The sequence below is a fragment of the Dromiciops gliroides genome, chromosome 2 (assembly GCF_019393635.1).
Source record: "Dromiciops gliroides isolate mDroGli1 chromosome 2, mDroGli1.pri, whole genome shotgun sequence".
Taxonomy (NCBI): Eukaryota; Metazoa; Chordata; class Mammalia; order Microbiotheria; family Microbiotheriidae; genus Dromiciops; species Dromiciops gliroides.
The window spans coordinates 680,333,117-680,351,418 of NC_057862.1; positions in this window are offsets into that span (position 1 = coordinate 680,333,117).

Consider the following 18,302-nt stretch of genomic DNA (forward strand, 5'->3'; position numbering starts at 1 on the left):
GTCTAACAACTGTGGTGAAGAAACCATAGGAGTGTTTTGTTTCTTTTAAATGTGGAATGGGAGAGACCCTCCACAATTTTGCCACATGGATTTTGTTGTGATTCTTTGGTGGAAGTTATTGAGAGAGAAAATTGAAAGGATGGTGCTAATTCTCTCCAGAAGCCAAGAGACATTTCTAGAATTGGGATTATGGACAGTTATGCCAACTGTGCCCCATTTTAATTAGCTGAGCACAGGCAGAGGTGCTACATCATTAAAAAATGTTTTCATGCTCCTCCATGAACTCTAATTCTTTCTCAATGGAGTTTCAGCTGAGGGGCTCTTGGAGAGCACAGAACTCAGGCCCAACAAGTATTTCCCCAGGACCGGATTCTATTTGTACATAGATCTTCCAGAGTATTAGGGCTGCTGGGAGCACCTTTGGTAACCAAGCCGACTTCCGACTTCCACAGACATTTCATAGGCACCCATGGGCCATCACTTGCTGAGTTTCCCTAGCACTGAACATTCCACTCTCCTTCAGACCTTGAAAGTGAAGCCACGCACATCCATATGCCTGGAACCCTTAACTGTCATCACATACAAGCACACACCACTTTTACCTGGACAGGCATTTAATAGTGTCAAATTTTTGTTTTTATGCCTGTCTCCTACTAAAAAACCCCAAACAGATCAGAGAAATTATTTTCATAATGTCTCCTACAGGAAAAATCAGATCAGAGACAGACAGGAAAAACATAGTACCAGTTTATTTGTCCCAAGAACAATCAAGCATGAATCATATGGAGGCCCCTTCCAAAGAAAGAGCTCAAAGATTCCCTCTTTCTGAGGGTGTATAAGGTTTCTTTGCTCACTGGTTACAGGGTGTTATCAGTTTCATTAGCACAATACAAACCAACCTAAAAGTAAATACTATGACAAGAATGAACATAATGCAAATCAGCTTAACAATTTCAGTTATAACAAGTATGTAGGAAATATCAATCAGTTTGATAGTTCAATTTAACAGAAACACTATGATAAGATTATATGATTCCCAAAAAGGGTTTGGCAAGGAGGAGGATGCCCAGATATTTTTACAAGATAAGGACTTACTATCCTGGGGAAAGAAGTCAGCAGAGAGGGACTTATCTGCCAGCTACCTGGGTTCAGTTTGAAGTGCAGTCAGAGGGCATTTTGTTCCTATTAATCCAGGGTTTCATAAAATACTTTTGGATAATAAGGCAGCTCCGTCCAATCCATCGCATGCAAGTTCATGCTAACCGGTTATAAGTGATGGTTGGAAGAATCAGTCAGAGGCAAGGCAGAGGCCAAGAGTGGGGCTGATCTTATGAGGGTGTAGTGAGACCACCTTTCTCTGCATAGGTCATAGATCTAGAGATGGTGGGGCTTTTGGAGCCATTGGGTCCAACACCTTCATTTAAACATTTTTTATCATCAATAATGACAGCCAGTGTTTTTTTGGTTTTTGTTTGTTTGTTTGTTTTTGCGGGACAATGAGGGTTAAGTGACTTGCCCAGGGTCACACAGCTAGTAAGTGTCAAGTGTCTGAAGCCATATTTGAACTCAGGTCCTCCTGAATCCAGAGCTGGTGCTCTACCCACTGCACCACCCAGCTGCCCCCAACAGCCAGTGGATTCCATTTTGTCCTCACAACAAAAGCCAGTCAGTGCCTGGCTGGAGCTGCCGGTCATTCTTCAGACTGGATTTGGGCCGCTGGTTATGGGGACAGCTCCACTTGCCCTCTGGGATGTGAGAATTCTCTTGTTCACTGGGATTAGTTGTGAGGACAAAGGCAGGGTAAAGATAGCTGCTGCCTGGTGCCAGGCCTGATGCCCATTGACCGTGGCATCCTGACTATAACTCTGGCTGAGGCTGGTGAGCATGATGGGGAGCCAAGGGAAAAATAAAGGAGTCCCAGCCTCCACTCCTACCACATGCCCAGTCGATTGTTCAACGCGGCCCAGGGAGAATACTTTCTCCCAGAACTGCCCTGCAGCCCCAGGCAGTAGGACCAGATCCTCGGTCTCAGGGCTGCTTGTACTGAGTGCTAATGATAAGTCTCCCTGCCCTTGTTAAAATTCAGTCATAGGATGTGATGTCAGATCCTCCCTCGCCCCCACTCAGTCATGCACCCATACCCCACCCCCATCCTCATTCCCCTGGTCCTCAGTCTGTTTGTAGGAAGCACAATTCTTCCTGGGCCTGAGCTCTGTGGGCTCCCACTGAGCACTGCTGTCTGCTGAGCCCAGGTAAGGGATGCCACAAGCCTGGCAGACAAGCGTCGTCCAGTCATCTTGGCAGTCATTGCTTTTGCTGTTTTTTTCTTTTTTATCTTTTTAAGGATTGTTGATATCCTTTGCTTTAACACATGGGCATTTTGAATATTTTTCTCCCACCACTCTCCTAATCCAGGAATCTTTCCTTATGTCAATATTTTAAAAAAAATGAAGAAGAAAGGAAGGAAGAAAAAGAAAGAAAAGAAGGAAGGAGGGAAGGAAAGAAGGAAGCAAGGAATGAAGGAAGGAAGGAGGGATGGAAGGAAGAAAAAGAAAGAAAGAAAAAAGAAGACTCAAAGGAAGAAAGAAACAAAGGAAAGAAGGAAGCAAAGAAAGAAGGAAAGAGGGAAGGAAGGAAGAAAGGAAGGAAAGATGAAAGGAAGGAAAGAAGGAAGAAAACTTCACAGGCTCAATTGACACATTGACCATATCTGATAGCATCTGCACCATTCTACATCATGGTCCCCCACCTTCTCAGAAAAGGAGAGAAGACAGAGAACAATCATTGCTGCTGCTAGACCAGCATTGTACCATAGACAGAGTAAAGGATTTGACAAAAAGATTTGGGTTCGAATCCCAACTCTGCTACTTATTACCTGTTTCATATTATCCAAGTCCCCTACCTCCCTTCCTCTCAGTTTCTTCTTCTGTAAAATGAGAAGGTTGAACTAGAATGAAGGGGCTCATAACTTGGGGTCCATGAGCTTACTTTTTATTTTTTTGCGGGACAATGAGGGTTAAGTGACTTGCCTAGGGTCACACAGCTAGTAAGTGTCAAGTTCCTGAGGTCAAATTTGAACTCAGGTCCTCCTGAATCCAGGGCCAGTGTTTTATCCACTGTACCACCTAGCTGCCCCTATGAGCTTACTTTTAGGAAATATTTTGGTAACTATTTCAATATAAGGAGTTTTCTTTGTAATCCCAAATATTTTATTTTGCATTTCAAAGCCTTGTTCCGAGGAGGGATCTATACACTTCCCTACATAGATACCAAAGGGATCCAGGATGCAGAAATAGTAAGAACTAGGCGTGCTCCAGAAAGTCCCTGCCCACTCTAGACCTGTGATCTTGTGACCTGTGGTCCTGGCTCTGCCTCCTGACCTGTTCTAGGTCCAGATTCTCTTTGTGTTTAGGTGCATTCTCCTGGGTCCTGGCCCATGTAGATCAGCTGCCTGGAATTTGGGCTCTGACAGCATCACCTAGTCATTCAGTACCTTGATACTGTCTAGCCAGAATCTAGGCAGTCAGGTGGTGCACTGGGTAGAGCCCTGGGCTTGGCTAAAGAAGACCTGTTTCCAACATTTATTAGATGTGTGATCCTGGGCAAGTCACTTAAAAAATCTGTTTACTTAGTTTTCCTCAATTGTAGAATGGAGACGCTAGTAGCACCTACTTCCCAGGGTTGTTGTGAGGATCAAATAAGATCATATTTGTAAAACTCCTGGCACTTTATAAGTGCCTGTTCCTTTCCTTGGCAGCCGGGGGGAGCAGAGAATAGAATGCCAAAGCAGGAATCAGGAAGATCTGCTTTCAAATTTGACCTCAGACACTTACTAGCTGTGTCACTTAACTCTGTTTGCCTCAGTTTCCTCATCTGTAAAATGAGCTGGAGGAGGAAATGGCAAAACACTTCAATATCTTTGCCGAACAAACCACACATGGGGTCACAAAGAGTTGGACACAACTGAACAATAACAATTCCATTCCTTACCCAATGCTTCTGTCTGGCACGCAAGAACTTAATACAGGCCTTTTGGTGGACTGATTGAGTCTGTCCTTTTGTTCTTTACTGGGGCTGCTGGTTTTTAGTTTTCCAAGGTAGGCCTCTTCATTATTACTCCCCCCAACTCCAGGTTCCAGATCCAGCCTGCTGGTCAGACCCTGGTCTTCCTGTTTATTCCTACTTCCTTCCAGTTTCTGACTCTGAACCTGGACAACAGTAACGTTTTTTTTGGGGGGGCGGGCAGGGCAATGAGGGTTAAATGACTTGCCCAGGGTCACACAACTAGTGTCAAGTGTCTGAGGCTGGATTTGAACTCAGGTCCTCCTGATTCCAGGGCTGGTGCTTTATCCACTGCACCACCTAACTGCTCTCAACAGTAACTTTTATGTATTATTTATTGTTACTAATGTTTTCTATTTATTCATTAATAAAAAGTTCATAGGACAATTCCTTTATCCCAACCCAAGTACTCATATGAGATTGGCAGACACGATTTGTTGGCATGATTTAGGCATTTTAAACCAGCAATTAACATTGAATATATCAGATGACCTGGGGGAAACTAGGTGGTGCAGTGGACAGAGTGCTGGGCCTAGAGTCAGGAACACTATCTTTGTTGAGTTCAAATCTGGCCCCAGACACTTAGTAGCTGTGTGACCCTGGGCAAGTCACTTAACCCATTTGCCTCAGTTTCCTTGTCTGTAAAATGAGCTGGAGGAGGAAATGGCAACCCCCTCCAGTATCTCTGCCAAGAAAACCCCATTTGGGGTTATAAAGGATCAGCCATGTCTGAAAAATGACTTAATAACAACTTTTTGACTCCAGGCCCGCTGCTCTACTCATGGCATTACTTAGCTGCCTTAGCTGTGCCAAACCACAAAAAGGTACAACTCTTAGAAAAGCCATGGCATGGACACATTTGATGAGTTAACAAGCAGAAGATAGAGAGGACGTCATTCTTCTGACACCACTCCCATCCTTCTAGGCACCCAGTTTCACAACCTTGGCATCAGCTTGGACTCTCCCTTTGTCCCCATCCTTTTTAGGGGATTGGCTCCAGCTCTCTGGTTTATCTCTTGACTGACTCACTCCTCCACTGACTTGCTGTTTTGATACATAGCCCAAGAGGTAGGACTTGACCTTCTCAACCAATTGGAAGATATGTCTTAGGTGACAACATCTGTCTTTTATCTAATGGCCCTGTGAGAAAATAATGATTCATAATGGGTTTCTAGGAGAAAGCCAGACATGAGTTTTTGCTACTCTCTCCCCCTCAGACCAGAAACCTGCCTGGACACCTTAACAAAAGGAATGCAGATTGATTCTTTTGATTAGCCAGGGGAAGAAGCACACCTAGATGGTTGGAATTTGCTCTCTAGACCACCCCCCAAGTCATGTCAATCAATGGAGCTGAATGCTGCTGACCAATGAGCTTAGATCAATGTGTGGTGACCCGCCTGGACCAAAAAGAGGATAAAATCCCTGGGCACCTGAGGTGCTTGCTCTCTTCTTCCCTGTGCTCTCCTTTACTCTCCACGTGCTCTTTCCTCACTCTCTTGGCTCAATACGCTGGGTATGTAATTGTTTAGGCCTGTAAACCTGTGACTAGTGGGGAAGCCAGGGAGACATGCTGTCATTACTTTAATAATACGGGATATTAATTAATAATAAATGCTTACTGCCCAAACTGGTGTAATAGCCATAAATTTATAAGTAGCAATATTTTAGAAAACCCAGCCTGGCCCCCCAATAATTTAGCTAAAAACAGTTGGTGACCAATAACTTAAATATCACAGCCCAAAGTCCTAATGTCCTTTCCATTGAGTAAGAGCTCATACACTTGCTGACCTCAGGACAGTCCAAGTCTGTGTCTGGCTAATCATTGGCTTCCTGGTCACCACCCCCACCATGGACTTCTCATGCCTCAGGTACTATTTGTTACTCCTGGTCACAGGCACCATTTTTTCAGATTTTCCACAGATAGAAGGTCTCACTTCCTTGCTCTGCTGTAGGTACCCGTTCTCTGTGCAGAGTATGCTAGGTGGTAGAGTAGATAAAGCATTGGACTTAGAGTTAGGAAAACCTGAGTTTGAATCCTGCTATATGACCTTGGGTAAGTCACTCTCAGCTTCAGTTGCCTCATCTGAAAAATGGGGATAATAATGGCACCTCCATACCAGGGTTATTGTCATGATCAATGAGATAATACATATAAAGTACTTTGTTAACCTTAGTGCAAGTATAATTTCTAGCTATTATTTCTGGCCACATGAAAAAATGCTCTGAATAATAAATTGTTAGAGAAAAGCAAACCTCCATCTCCTACCTATCAGATTGCCAAAGATGACCAATGTTGGAGGTCCATTATTGTATGGCTGGTGGGTTTATGAATCGGCCCATCCCTCTTGGAAAACAACTTGGAACTATGCCTCAAAGTCATTCAATGCTCTACCCTATCACTCAGGGTTAGATTTATGAAGCCTATACTTCAAAGATGGTATAGAAAGAGTTATTGTTCAGTCTTTTCAGTCTTGCTTTTTCCTTCTCCAGTTCATCTTACAGATGAGAAAACAGAGGCAAACAGGACTATGTGACTTGCCTAGGGTCACACATCTCATAAGTGTCTGAGGCCAGATTTGAACTCAAGATGAATCATCCTGACTCCAGGTCCAGCGCTCTGTGCACTATGGCGCCACCTAGCTGCCAAGAGTCCAAGAACCTGAGCCCTTCCTACCTGTGTAGGAATTTCTCTAAGCCACAGTAAAGCCACATATTGGTAAGGTGTGAGAGTAGGACTAGATAATACCCAGAGGCTTTCCCATGTCTAAATCTATGATTACCCTAAAACATCTTCAACAAGTTGTCATCCAGTCTCTATTTGAAGGCCTGCCCTAATGAGAAACTACCTCTGGAGGCAGCCTATGTTATTTTTGGATAGCTCTCATTTTTAGAGAATCTTTTTTTCTAAAATCAGGCCTAAATCTTCTTCCCTTTTACTTAGAGACATTATGCTTAGTCAGTATGCTCAGTGGGGACACTGAGAACAAAGGTAATCCCTCTTATGTATGACTTGAAGACTGCTATAATGTCCCTTTTAAGTCTTTTTTTCTTCAAGCTAAAAATTTCCATTTCCTTCAACCAATCTTCATATGACAAGATTTGAATTATTTTATATCATTCCTGTTGACTGTCTTTGGACATTGGATCTAAAGCTGAAAGGCTCCTTAGAGACCATTCAGTGCAAATGCCTCATCTAAAATGACAGAGAAGGATTGATCAGGACACCCCTGTACAATTAATTTCTTCCTAACCCAGTTGCTGAAGTAACAGAAAGGGGAAGGTAAGAGTATTAAAATCTAAAAAGTTGCTTAAAGAAGGACTTCATACTTTGTTATCCCTTTAGGAAGAATGAAGAAGTTCCTACAATCAGATTTCATGGAATTAGAGGGAAGTATGCCAATGGCTAACAAAGATTGATCACACATCCCTCCTAGCTCTTTTTTTTTTTTTGTGGTGAGGCAATTGGGGTTAAGTGACTTGCCCAGGGTCACACAGCCAGTAAGTGTTAAGTGTCTGTCATATCTGGAAGTCAGGTGAGGGAACTCTGAGGAGGTTGACCCCTGGCAGCAGAGAAAAGAGCCTATGGAAGATATACCGAGTTCTTGAGAGGGAATCTCACTTTTCTTAGGGGAAAAGGGGATTAGCTCTCCTCTGTCCTTCCTGGCATGAAAACTTGTGGCAAAGCTATTAGGAGATGCTGCACCCAGCAGTAATCAGGGTAAAAAAGAGAGTTGTTTGAGACAATTCCAAGGAAAATGATTTCTGGCAGCAGAGAAAAGAGCCAGCTATGGATTTAAGAAAGTTTTCTCTGGAAATTAAGTCAAGCAACCAAGAGGAGTAGGGCCAGAGAAACTATCTAAATTACCTCTCTGAAGAGAGATGTTACACACTAGGGAAAGCAAGTGAGGACACAATGATAAGCAAGAGGACATTGGGGTCCCTAATGCCAGAGGTGTGAATTGCTTTGGTCACATACATTCCTTAAATGTGTCTGTCTATTGATGCCGTGACAGACTATAATCAGGTTTATTGGACACATATTTTGTAATTAATATTCTTCCTGAGCCGTTTTAGTAAATGCCCCTGTTTTGAGTTCATAGTGTCTATATAGGGGCAGCTAAATGGCGCAGTGGATAGGGCATTGGCCCTGGATTCAGGAGTACCTGAGTTCAAATCCTGCTTCAGACACTTAACACTTACTAGCTGTGTGACCCTGGGCAAGTCACTTAACCCCAATTGCCTCACCAAAAACAAAACAAAAAAAACAAAAACAAAAACATAGTGTCTATATAACACAAAGTCTTTCCTGAATTCCACATCTGGTACTGGTCTTCTCATTAACTGCATTGTATTTCCCTGTCAGGAATTTATTTTTAGAGTCACTCACTATATCTGCACATAAATGTATATGTAGCTCTTTATTTATATACCTCTCTATATAGATCTCTGTGTATATGTGTATACATATACATGCATATATAGAACTCTACGTATATGTATACATACACATATATGTATATATGTGTGTATATACACACACACACATATATAATCTATACATATGCTTTCTCCTGGGAGAAAGAAAGTTCCTTAAAAGTATAGATTGTTTCATTTTTTAAAACTTTCTTATCTCAGTGCCTAGGACAGTGCCTGACACACTGCTTAATGAATGATTGTTGTTGGATTGATTGATATTAAAGGGAAGGTATTCCTGAACTTTGGTTTTATGAATTTGGATCTAAATTAAACTTTGAACCTGGGGTATTGGTCACCTTGTGGGGATTTAACATGCAACTTGTGAATTCTGAGTTTGGAGTTGCTCCCATCCTATTGATGAGGACACTGAGGCCCAGGGAAGGTAAGTGATGTGTCCAAGGTCACACAGGTTATCAAGGTCCTTCCTAAAATGTGGTTGCCAGAATAGAGGATGATATTCCTGATAGAGTGTGACTGTAGCTGAGTGTGGGACTTTGAGTGCAGCCTAAGATGGTGGCATTATTTGCTGTCGTATCTCACTATCGATACAGATTGTGCATGCTTACAACACCATTAAAAATGAGCAATAGCCTCATTATGTTGAACTGACATAGTCTTCGTATAGCTGATTTTTTAAACCCAATTATAATATCTCATATTTGTCCCTGTTTTCTTTTATCTGAATGGATTTAACCCAGTATTCTAGCCTGTTGAGCACTTTTGGGGCCCTGACTCTGTCACCCAACATTCCAGCCGTTCTCTGTATATCATCCATAAAGCTTTGCCTTCTTTGGATTCTTCCAAGTCATGGGAAAAAAACATTGAAGAACATACAGATAAGGAGAGACCTTTGGGCTCTAGACTAGAGACTTCTCTCCAAGGCAGCACTAATAGATAGATTAATGACTATTCTTTGGGCCCAATCATTCGGGCAGATGGGGATCCACACCACTCTGCTATTGCCTAGTGCTCATCTCTTCATATTTTTCTTTATATGAGAAACTTGTCAAAAGTACCCAATGCTTCATGCTTAGGCACCCAAACTTTCCAGCCATGTTTGTTGATGGAGAAATTTCCCAGCTATATTTTACTTCCCTGCCTTATAAGAGTGAGTGCTCTAAACTGAATTTAACCTGTTCTTGATGATTCAGGGTCACCATTAGGGGCCTCAGTTATATCACATGCTCTCAGGGCCCAATTTGTGGGCATATAAGGATAGTAGGTAAGAGGAAGAAGGGACTATTGAGCAGAAGGGATGTCAGGGGTGTTGGTTTCCTCTTTCCTTCCCCAAAGGGATGGAGATGAGACCAAGAGAAGTCAATTGTCACAAGGAGAAAGCCCAACAGCACATACACTCCTCAGGGCCAGAGGCTGCCTTGCTTTTGTAGTCACCTCCCCAGAGTTTTGAACATAACGGGCATTTTAAATGCTCGATGATTGATGAAAAAGATGGTAGAAAGCGTGGAATCCAACAAACACTGGGTCCTTTTGCCAAGAAAGACATGTCAACCAAGAGCAACACAGGTCAGGAATACACAGTCATTTGTAAATCTCTCTGAGTGTGTGGGCAGAGGGTGGGAGCTTATGAGCATCGCTAGTTTATCAAACAGCCAAGAGCAATGGAGGAGAAAAGGAGACTTGACCAAAGTCTGGCAGAAGACCCAGTGAAGAGAAATGATCCTCAAGGCATTTACTGGAAAAACTGGAGGTTGTTGGATGTTTCAGGGTGAGGAGATCCGAGGTGCTGAGGGAAATTCCAGGATAAGACACCATGGGTGTAAATCTAGCAGTCAGCAACAAGGCCTGGGGAGGTGGTTTAATTTGGTTGCAAGTTCGATGGATTTGGACCCAGGAAGACTTAGGTTCAAATCCCACCTCAGAAACATATTGTGGGACCATGGAAAAATAATTTAACCCTCTTAGCCACAGTTTTTGTAGCCATTAAATGTAACAGTGTCTGCAGTACCTCAGAGAGTAGTTACAAAGTCCAAATCAGATAATCTAAGAGAAAGTGCAGTGTAAATCTTAAAGTGTTATCAATATGGCAGCTATTACAATGATCAGATTACAAAATCCTCATGTGCTTATACTGACATTGATTATATAAATACTCTAAACCTAGTAGAGCCAAGGTCCACTTTAAAAGCTCTTCTCTAACAAGGTATCCCCTAGTCATGTATGAAGGTCACAGAAGATTCTCTGATAGATGTACCAATCAAGGGAACTTTTTCTATGATTTTCATTTACCAATAGCATCTCTATCATTTTACAAAAGAGGAAACCGAGGCACATAAAGGCTAAGTGGTCTTCCTTTCTCTAGGCTTTGTACATGACCCTCCATGTCCAGACTCCATGAATAATTACTGTTTTTTTTAACCATGCCTAGAATACCTTCTCTCCTCATCTCTGTCTCAGTTTCCTCAATTTCCTTCAGGTTCTAGCTAAAATCCTACCATCTAGGGGGCAGCTAGGTGGCGCAGTGTATAAAGCACTGGCCCTGGGTCCAGGAGGACCCAAGTTCAAATCTGGCCTCAGACACTTGACATTTATTAGCTGTGTGACCCTGGGCAAGTCACTTAGCCCTAATGGCTCTCCCCCCCAATAAAATAAAATCCTACTATCTGCAAGAAGCCTTTCCTGTTCCCTATAAAACCTAGTGCCTTCTCTCTGAAATTAGCTCTAATTTGTCCTGTCTATATCTTTTTTCTAAGTGTTTATTTATTTAGAATTTTTCCCCACCTTACATGTAAAAACAAATTGTAACATTGATTTTTAAAACTTTGTGTTTCAAATTCTTATCCTTCCTCCTTATTCCCCTCTTAAGAACTCAAGCAATTCAATAAAAGTCATACATGTGCAGTCATGCAAAACATTATTCTGTCTATATCTTGCTTATACATGGTTGCTTGTATGTTGTCTGCCTTCATTAGACTGTGGGCTCCTTGAGAACTTCCCCCCTCCTTTGTATTTCTAGATACTTATCTCAGTACCTGGTATGTAGTGGGAGCTTAATAAGTAATAAATACTTCTTGACTTGACTTGGCTTAATAGGGATTAGCAAAGCCAGGATTTGAGTGAAGATTCTTTGACTCCAAGAAGAGTAGAGTTCGTATTTGGAGTAATTCTTGAAATTGGTGTGTGTGTGTGTGTGTGTGTGTGTGTGCTGCACACATTCAGGAATATGGTTGACACCATCTAATTTCTATCTTAATTAGATCTTTACTGCTTCAATGAATTTCTTTGAATGAATCTTATTGTGGGGAGCAACAAAAAAACCTTGGCTGTAACTTAACTTCAGAAAGTTTCTTATATCCAGACTTGGTTGGCACAAATGAGACAAGCTGAATACTTTATCTCTGAATCCAAGAAAAGTAATTTCTCTTTAAATCTCCATAGACAAGACTTGAGTCCGTGTGGGTTCACAGAGAGAGAGAGAAGGAGGTCTATTGGCTACACAAAGTTGAGGATAGGAATGACCCAGAGAGAATGAGCAATAGAAGATTCTTCAAGTGTGCAGAATGGACCTGAAAGAAGAATGGGGGGAGGTGGCATGAGTATTAATCAATTCATCACCAAGTATTTATCAAGCACCTACTGTATGCCAGGTGCTATGCTAGGATACAAAGAGCATGGAAGAAACCATCCCTGCATTCTAGAGGTGAGCTGAGAAGTCTTGTTGAAATCATCCCAAATGTGGAATTACTGGGAGTCTGGATTCATTAGATGGGCTTGGGTTTAGCAAGCTTAAAGTAAATGACTCTTCCCCTCTTCCTCCTCCTTTCCTCTCTCCCTTGCTCCTCACTCTCTCAGGCTATTCCTGTATTGGAGAGATGCCGATTAGATAAGCCCCAGTGGGTCTCTGCTTTCTCCTGGACATTTTTTAAAAGAGAAGATGAAAGGAACCTGAAAACAATTAAAATCCAGATAATTCCCCTCCCCTGGCAGGATGATGAGGATGTAATCATTTAAGAGGGCCTTTCCTTCTCCTCTTTGCCTTTTGACATGTGAAGTCAAGGGAGATGCTATCGTGGCTCCTTTATCAAGGCGGCCCAAGTCACTGCTTGCCAAGAACTGGGCACATTAAACTTCCACGACAGGAAAATGGTGCAAAAGGGAGTGAAAGGGAGACGAGGCTTTGGCATCCCGAGGAGGCTCCGGCTGCATTCCAAGTTCCTGCAGGTACTTTGCTAAGTGGCTCCTTGAGTTTATTTTACAGGCGAGATCATTGACTCCCCAGTGGGAGCATCCAGGGATTGTTGTGGTTCTGATAAGACTTAGCGAGCTGGGGAAGCTATTTCCAATCTTTTCTGGGCAGGGAACAAGGGAGCAGTGTCGGGCCCAGGAATAAGTTGGGGCGGGGATGTTCCAGGCTCGGATGGAGAGTGAAGAAGAAGTCATCAGCTCTGGCTTCGCTGAATGAATGGGAGTGATCATCCAGCCTGAGAAGAGAGACCGCAATGGGTTAATGAGGAATGCAGGACAAACTGACTCACAGACCCAAGTGGATTGTGTCTCCTGAGCTTGCCTCTTGCCTTCCAGGTGTGTAACGGCAAAGCTGGAAGTGATTAGCACTTCTGGGTACGGCAGCTGGCAGAAGCCTTCCTGAGAGGGGCCCTGGAGCTAATTCCATTTGTCAGATTGGCATTTCCCTCCTGGATGTGGGAAGGCTGAAAGAGAGGAAGGCAGTGGGGCAGAGCAGCCACAACTGGGAGATCAGGAGGCAGGACACCTGGAGGTGAACGTTGACTGTTGCTTTCAAGAGAGCTCACGCCTCACATAGTTAAGTGTCTGAGGCCAGATTTGAACTTAGGTCTTCTTGACTCCGGACTTGGTATTTTATCCACTGCACCACCTAATGGGAAAGACCTGGGTTCAAATCCTACCTGAACACTTACTAGCTGTGCAACCCTGGCCAAGTCACTGAGCTTCACTGGGCTTCCATTTCCTCATCTATAAAAATGTGGGGGTTGGACTTGACACCCTGCAAGTTTCCATTCAACTCTACAGTTTTGACTCTATGAATTGAAATTGTCACCAGAAGGAATAGGAGACCCCTGAATCTGATTAATCAAGCCAGTATTTTTTAAGGGACTCCTAAGAGCCAGGCACAGTGAGAAGTGCTGGGGCACAGAGACAAAAGCAAAACATCCCCTGGCTTCCAGGAGATTCCCCTTTACTAGAAGGTCAGAAGTTCCTTCACTCTAGAGGTCTCCAACGAAAGGCTGGGGGACCACTTTCTTGAGGCAAGATTGGATTCAAGTATGGGCTGAACTGATGATGACAACTAGCATTTATGTTGTGCTTTGAGGTTTGAAGAGCACTTTACAAACACTGTTATTTGATCCTCACAACAACCCTAAGAGGTGGAAGTTATTATCACCCACATTTTTTAGATTTTAAAGGAAACCTCAGAGCTGGGAGAAGAACCTCACATGGACAGGAGCGATTTAGAGGCAGCCTCTTTAGGACTAAAGGCCAGGAAAGTCCAGGTGCTATGACTGGCTATTTCAACTGGTTAGACTAGCAGAGAATAGTCCTACCACCAAGGTGTCAGCAATGTTGACTTGGCTCCTTGGCCACAGAGGATAAACCCTTTCCTAAATAATTGGCTTTCTAGTACCTGCACTGGCTCCTAGGAAGGTAGGAGAAGAAATTGTGTGGGTAGTGATAAGACATTGGCTTTAATGATATTTTTGCCAGGTGTTCAAACAAGCTGAAGGAATCAGTTAGGTGGAGGTGGACCTGAGGGGGCCAGTCCTTGATACAACTATGTTGTCTCCCAGTTCTTGTGTTAGTGGGTTCATTCATTCTGTCTTTCTAAGCAGCAAAGATGATAGCTAAATGTAGCATGTTTCTTGGAATAATCACGTATTCTTTCAGTTGTATATTCATTCTAGTATATTATGATATAAATATACAACTTTTCAGGAATAGTAATAATAACATCTAAAAGTTATATAGTGTTTTAAGCTTTGCTTTGTAATATTCTCTTATTTGAAGAGAAGTGGCTGCTTTTATCATCACCCCCATTTCACTGACACACATAGTAATTAAGGGATTTGCATTGGAGTCACAGCTAGTGTCTGAGGTTGGATTTGAACTCAGGTCTTCTTGACTTTGAGTCTCATGCTTTGTCCATTGTGCCACCTAGCTGCCTCCAAGAAACACCGTTGATGGACTGTACAGGGAAAATTCATGGGATTATGGATTAAGCTTGTCAGTATCTTTCCTAAAATGTGATGTTCAGAACGAAACTCAATAATCAATATGGGGTTTTACCAAGGCAGAAAACAAAAGTCTACCTCATCCTCAACTCCATTCATCTTTTAAGGTGGCTCAATCACCTGCTTGGGCTGCTATAGCCCACTGCTGACCCTGAACAAGGCTTGAAATTTGACTTTTTGATTTGAAATTTTGATTTTTTTTATGAAATTGATTTTTTGAACCAATGTGTAAGACTTTACATTTGTCCCCATTACACTTTATCTCATTTAATCCAGCCCAATGTTGAGATCTTTTTAGGTGTAGACTCTATCATCTGGTAGCTTTCCAACTATATTTGTGATATTTGCTAATTTGATCAGCATGCCATCTAATGCCCATCCAAGTCATTAATAAGTATGTTATGCAGCATGGAACAAAGCACAGATCCCTGGGGCATTCTACCAGAGACCCATTTCCAAGTTAAAATTGAACCATTAATCACTGTTAATGTTCCTCACTACCCACGGGGTTTGTCAATTCAATCGATTCCCAGAATCTTCCTATCTAGCCTGCATTTATCCATTTTGTCCACAGGAATAGCATGAGACTTTTTCAAATATTTGGCTAAAATCTATGTCATTTATCACACAAGCTCCCTAGATTCCAGTTTCCTCATCTGTAAAATAAAAGGATGAGACCAGATGACCTCTGAGGTCTCTCCCAGCCTGCATCCATCCATGGATCTATCATAGACTCCTGCTAGGATGGGAATTTCTACAGAGTCCTCTGCACCTCCTAGCCCAGTCTGGGGACAGTAAAGGCTTGGCCAGACAACAGCTCCTTTGAAGAAGATCTGTGAATTTAAGTGAATTGCATACTTAAATATGGGTCAACAGCACAATTTCTTTGCCAGCCCCCAAAAACCAGTGGGATCTTGTCCTGCATTAAAAGAATCATCACTTTCAGGAAGAGGGAGTCACTGGTCCCATGGTCTTCTGCCCTGGTCAGAGACTCCTCTCAAATGCGCTGGATTCCTTTCTGGGCAGCACAATTTAGGGAGGCCATTGGCTAAACTGGAGGCTGAAGAAATTGGAGCCTGTGCTGGAAGAAGATTGAAGGTGCCGGGGGTATTTGATTTAAGCAAGACTTAGGGGAGACATAAGCACAGAAAAGATGCTACACAAAAGAGGGATTAACCTTGTTCTGCTGGCTCCTGGAGGGCATGGGGAACATTGGGAGAAGTCACAGAAGTAGATCTCAGCTAGATATAAGGAAAAACTCGTCATTGGTTAAGGGCCTCTGAAAGTGGTGTGGACTATCTAGACAGGTAGTGGGCTTACTGTCACTGCAACTCTACCAATGGCTGGATGACCAATTATTGGGGATATTGTAGAGGAGGAGGAGGAGGATGTTTGTTGTTATTCAGTCATTTTTCAGTCACGTCCAACTTTTTATGACTCCATTTGGGGTTTTCCTGGCAAAGATACTGGAGTGGTTGGCCATTTTCTTCTCCTGCTCATTTTATAGATGAGGAAATTGAGGCAAACAGGGTGAAGTGACTTGCCCAGGATCACACAGCTAGTATCTGACACTGAATTTGGACTCAGGTTTTCCTGACTCCAGGCCCAGGACTCTATCCACTGTGCCACCTAGCTGCCTAACAATAATGATAAAAATAAAATAAAATAATAATAATAATAACAATAATATTGCATTTAGACTTCTCCATCATGCCCTGGGGTAGGTAACTTCCCCTCCTTTTTACCTTATCTCTAGATTTTCAGTTTTCTTTTAGACTGTAAGCTCCTTGAGGGTAGGGACTGTCTTTGGTTTTATTTGTATTATATCCCCAGTGCTTAGCACAGTGCCTACCACACATAGTAGATGCTTAATTAATGTTTATTGACTGACTTATATTATGTAAATGCTATTATTATACCCATCTTACAGATGAAGAAATGTAGGCAGATAGAGTTGCACTGACTTGCTCAGGGTCACATAGCTGTGTCTGAGGCAGCTCGATAGTTCAGTGGAGAAGGCTGGTCCTAGAATCAGGATGACCCAAGTTTGAATCCTATCTCAGACACTCACTGTGTAGTGAACAAGTCACTTTCCCACTAACTCCATTTTCTCATCTGTAAAATGGGGTGGTGTAGTGGATAGAGTTTTGGGGCAGGAGTCAGGAACATTCATCTTCGTGAGTTCAAATCCAGCTTCAGACACTTCCTAGCTGTGGGACCCTGGGCAAGGAACTTCACCCTGTTTGCCTCAGTTGCAAAATGAGCTGGAGAAGGGCAAATCACTCTAGAATCTTTGTCTAGAAAACCCCAAATTGGGGTTGGATATGACTGAAATAAGTCATTATCAACAACAGCAACAACTTTGTAACTCTAAGACCTTCATTTTAGGTAGGGGTTGGACTAGCTGGTCACTAAGGAGAATATGAGATTCTGTGATAATAACATAAGACTCCTGTCCTTTATTCACAGAATTAATGCATCCTTGGGGTTGCAGGTTAAAACTAGTAGCAACATTAGAGATTATATAAAACAAAGCTTTAAATTTACAGAAAAGGACTGACTTACTTGCAGTCAAATGCCCACGCTCATGAGGAAGGGGTCTGATGTGATTCCCCCTAAATCATTACTATGTTGGTGAGTTGGGTTAATTTGGTGGAAAAAAAAGCAGTGGAAAGTTCTCATTTTAGCTGTCAGGATCAAATGGATGTAATATATTTTCTGCCTATAGGTGGCAATCCTTGAATTAGTCCTTAATAACACTCAGGAATTTATGAACTGGAAAAGTGTGTAGATGGGAATGTAATCTGGACAGGGAATCATGGCTCATATTTAAAGCTAGAAGGAACTTTCAAGGTCATCTATGTCAACTCCCTTATTGTACAGAAGGAGAAACTGAGATTTGGAGGAATGAAGAGCTTTGCCTAAGGTCACCCAGACAGAGTGGAAGAGAAAGGACCCAGAAATCATTAATTAATTTCCCCCAAAGTCTAACTCCACCCAGGAAAGAGCCCCCAGTACTGCAGGATGCCTCTATAGGAAGCTAAGGAGCCTCAGGAGCATGGTTGGAGATAGATGCTTTTTTTTTTTTTTTTTTTTTTTTTGCGGGGCAATGAGGGTTAAGTGACTTGCCCAGGGTCACACAGCTAGTGTCAAGTGTCTAAGGCCGGATTTGAACTCAGGTCCTTCTGAATCCAGGGCTGGTGCTTTATCCACTGTGCCACCTAGCTGCCCTCGATAGATGCTCTTTTAAATCTGGCTAAGGGTTAAAGTAAAGGACCCTTCTCACCTGTCCCACCAGGTAGTGAAATACTCCACATGAAATTTTCAAGAAATACAATGAAGGACACCAAAGAGGGCAAAAAATAAAACTTAACACTTTATTTTTTTGTCTCAGAAGGAATCCACTTCATATTATGCTATGGTATCTTTTAATTATAAAAATAAGCAAAGAAAATAACTTGCATCTCTCATTACCATGATATGTTTAATAACCTTTATATGCACATGGAGCTTAAAATGTAATTCAACAATAAATAATGA